At 40.2% G+C, this 4,326-nt stretch overlaps 1 long non-coding RNA gene across 1 annotated transcript; it reads left to right on the forward strand.

The window, feature by feature from the left end:
* The first annotated feature begins 789 nt into the window (after window positions 1-789).
* Window positions 790-3,271, forward strand: LOC141772078 (uncharacterized). The gene is made up of 3 exons (XR_012594844.1): window positions 790-1,604; window positions 1,708-2,013; window positions 2,813-3,271. It is a non-coding gene; the product is annotated as an uncharacterized LOC141772078 (long non-coding RNA).
* The last annotated feature ends 1,055 nt before the right edge of the window (window positions 3,272-4,326 follow it).

Genomic DNA, 4,326 nt, shown 5'->3' on the forward strand with positions numbered 1-4,326 from the left:
CCTCAGTTTGTATGTCAAAGACACAGTGACATATGAGAGGAGTTGGATTAATACTTTTTCATAAATTGTATTTAAGAAATGTATCCTTGAGCATTAGACCATGTACCCAATGAAACTACAATACTAGCAAAAGAACATTTGTTATTTAAATACAAAAAAGACAATAGCTACAGAAAAAAAAAAACTAACCCAATCTGAAACCATATGTCCTTTATATATCTTGAGAACTCATCTGACCGACTTCACACTACTGCTGGGAATACGGTGCAATTTGGCCAGATGTGGCGCTATAAAAATAAACTTTATGTTTTGGTCTGTAACTTATGAACCTCAGAATAAAAAACAAAAATTCCTGGATTTTGTGGGTCCAGACGAATATATCTATATAAGCCACCAAGCCGGAAGTATAGTTATCTTTGTGGATTGTTGATGTTCCATACAGCTTTGCTATAGCTGGGCCTCAAGGTTAGCTCAAATGTTGTGGGCAGGGCTTATATTACAAAAAAAATCATATCTCCTGAACTCTTTGTGCTATTGCGACCATATCTAACGTTTTTATCTATTCTTTTGTTATTATACTGTTTGATTTGCACCAACATAACCAAAGCAAATTCCTAGTGTAAATCTCTTACACCTGGCAATAAACACAATTCTGATTCTGATTCTGATTCTGATTCTGATTCTGATTCTGATTCTGATTCTGATTCTGATTAGGTGGACATGTGTAGATATGATGTCTGAGTGACCGTGGCAAATGTGGTGCCATTTGGCCAATAGGTAGCTGTAGCAGCATCATCAACTATAAAGGACGTATTCTCTGTCTGTCTGTTTATGTATGACTGTCCTTCGCATATCTCAAGAACCGTTCATCCAATCAACTTCACACTTGGCCGGTGCAAGCAGCCACACCGCAGATCTCTACAACGCTGCAAACAGCACTTCTGGGTACTAAGCAATCGGCATGTTCCAGAAGGGCACACGCTATTAATGGGCCCTGCACTAGTTACCTTAAATTGTTAATCTGAACCATTAGGACGTAGTATAGAATGATAATGATGAGGCCAGAATCCACATATAATAATATTGAGGCCAGAATCTTTTTGTCCTAAGCTGAGTATATATGAAGTGGGTCAATATGCATCACTAGAACGATAAAACACAAACTTTCTGTTACATTAGTCTCCAACTCTGGTGTTGTTCCTATTTGTGGAGGCAAAAGAGGGGGTGTTGATCGTGTACGCACTGTTCATTCAGAGGTTAAGGGTGTCTTTAGAGAACCCATTTGGGGCTGGTGAGTCAGCACGACTGTCAGCCTCGCTGTTTCTCAGCTCCATCAGTGTGGCAGCGGGCAGGCGTCCGGTTGGCAGGGCAGCAGGACAGTGACAGGGGCGTCTGACAGGGAGCACAGACATGAGGCCAGGGAGGCAGAGGACAGTGCAGAGGGCTTGAGACCGGTCACATAACAACAGCATGAAATCTAGACCTTTCATCTATGTTAGACCAAAAAAACAACAGAGGATACTGCATGTATTGTGTATCAGGGGCACGGCAACACACAAAATGGTCATGTAATTAAGTCAGACTTACACTTAAAGTGACTCAAAGTTAGTAGAAAAGACTCAATTTCACTCATTCACTGAAAACAATTGCAGTGCAACAAACCCTGAGTGCCTTTTTCATCATCTCAACTCTCCAACACTCATATAGCTCTTAACGAAAGTCCATCAGAGTTTCGACGGCAGACCGAGAATCAATCTTAGTGGGCGTGTGCAGAGCGTGGCCTTGGAAGCATCTGTTCTTTGAGCACTGGACCTGATCACAAAGCTATTATCTGTGAGAGTTAAGTCACATAAACCACAGAGAATCAACTGTCCTGCCCTGTGTGTCCTTAACTTTACAGCCAAAGCAGTCATTCACCTTGATATATCAAAACTAACTGATTTTAACAGCAAAAATAAAGATCCCCTCTAGTTTGGAAGCCAAAGGAAAAAGTGATGTAGGAGGCAAAACATGGTAGGAATACTAAATGTCTTTTTGACAGAATCTTGATTTATCTTTAATGTGACATTTGAACTTTTTCCCTCATGGGAATAACTGCATCATGCATAGACAGGGGAATAGGTCAGCCACAAGTAAACAAGACACCACAGACATAATTGATTTTGAGCATCAGTTTGAGCCAACAGATTGATCCCTGTGTTATTTAGAATCTGCAAAAAAAAAAATCCTATCCCATTCATAACATCAATCTCATGAAACAGTGCGGCTATTTGAGCACGCCTGTGGAAACCTACGTGTGCTGCTGCTGTTGTGAACAATAAGGAAGCCACAATCACCACGCCATTATGTTTTCTTTAGTGGCCCTTTTAGTGAAATCAGCTTACTTTCTGTGCAGCTCAATGGCGTTCCAGGAGCGACAATAGGCCTAAGTAAAAATTATTTTGTGATTCAGTTGACTCACATGTGATGAGATCCCATCTGTTGCACCTTTGTCAGTCTTCCCCCTCTTAACTTCCTGTCCCCAATCTCATTCAAGTATACAGAGACTCTGAATTAATCAGTCTTTATTATGAGTAGCCATCTTCAAACAATGTTGTTTCAGACATCCAGGTGCTATCTCAAGTCCTGAATATGCAGATGGATGATTTGATATTGTCCTGTTTTGTTAAAATTCAAAGAGCCGGAAGCTGGATTCTTGAAGGATACGGCTAGTGATATTCTGATTTTTATTTTTTATTTTTATAAACAAATCCCATGAAAAGACTTAAACCAACAATGAACTGATCCTACTAACAACACTTTTCCTGTGTAGCCCATAGACTGTAAAAGAAGGGGACGTAGTCACTGTGACATCACCCATTGGTTTGTGGACTGCCGTTTTGAAGCCTCGAGTTCAGCATTTTGGCCGTCAACTAGAAGTGGCATGAGAGGGTGGAGCTGAATGAGACATTTTTAAGCGACCAAAAATGTTATAATTAACTTTCATGAACTTCTGCATTGGCTTCACTTTTCGGACCCTGGAGTTGCCCACCGGTGTAGCCAAAGCCTGATATAGTTTATTCCTTTGAGCAATAGACTTCCAAAGATGTCCAAAAACCATTAAAAGACAAGAATGAGCCGCACTGTTGCCCTGGACGACAAATTCCTTCATTAAAATTGGCACTTCTATATTTTTCATCATTCCTACAGACAACGTTTCTCCCATTCTCCAGTTGGTGAGGTCCAATAACACCAGTGTTGCCGCGGGTTGCATTTTTTGTCCGTTGGTTGGGTAGACCTATTTTGCATGCATATTACATGAATAATATTTATAAATAAAAATCATAAAAAATAATTTATTTATATCCTACCAAACTGACTCAGCACATAGCCTACACACATGGACATGGGACACGTTGCACACCCACATACACACACACAACGTGCCTCATGCTCCCTGCCCGCCGCCTCTTGAACCTAAGTCTGCTAACGAAGCAAACAAGTTAACAACTAACAAATGCATATAAGTATGTAAGTAAAAACCATATATTCATGTGGTCCAGGTGGGGAGGATGAGGGAAAAGGGAAGAGAAAGTAAAAAGACAAAGCAACAGGTTAGTTGCAGTGAAATGGTCTACACGTTCTACAGTTTATTTTATTTATGATAATACTGTATGTAATTACAAAAGACCATTTTAGGACCTGGTGACAGAACGGTTCAGGGAAAACAGTTTTTAATGCTGGAACACTAAACATTTATGGTGTTACTTTGAAAATATTACAATACATTTGGCAATGGCAGTAATGCTGTTGGACTTTAAAAGCAGTGTATATGCAGGGGCATGTTTTGAATTAAGGTATGTGGCTGGTTTTATTGGCTGTTGGGCTGGTTTCCTCACACCTGATTAATAACGGCCATAGCAACCTTCTATGAACTGGTTCACCGGGGCAAATATATTGACTCAATGCAAGAGTTGAACATTTTGTCAAATGCACTTCCTCGATGAGAAGATCGACACACCACTCTCATATCTGTCAGTTCAACACGCTACAGTCAGCAGATGGTGAGCTTAGTTTAGCATAGCATAAAGAGTTGAAACAGGGGGAAACAGCTAGCATGGCTCTGTCCGAAGATAACAAAAACCTCCCTACCAGCACTTTCTCCATTAATGCATGTATATAGGTCCTGTTTGTGCATGTGTGTGTATTTCGGGTGTAAAAATTCTGTGTGTATAAAATAACAGAGTGAACAAATTTAATTTCCCCTCGGGGATCAATAAAGTGCCTTTCTTCTTTCTTCTTCTTCTTCTTCTAAAGCGCACTAATTAACACACTACATCTAGTTTG

Source organism: Sebastes fasciatus, chromosome 8 (genome assembly GCF_043250625.1).
Source record: "Sebastes fasciatus isolate fSebFas1 chromosome 8, fSebFas1.pri, whole genome shotgun sequence".
Lineage (NCBI taxonomy): Eukaryota > Metazoa > Chordata > Actinopteri > Perciformes > Sebastidae > Sebastes > Sebastes fasciatus.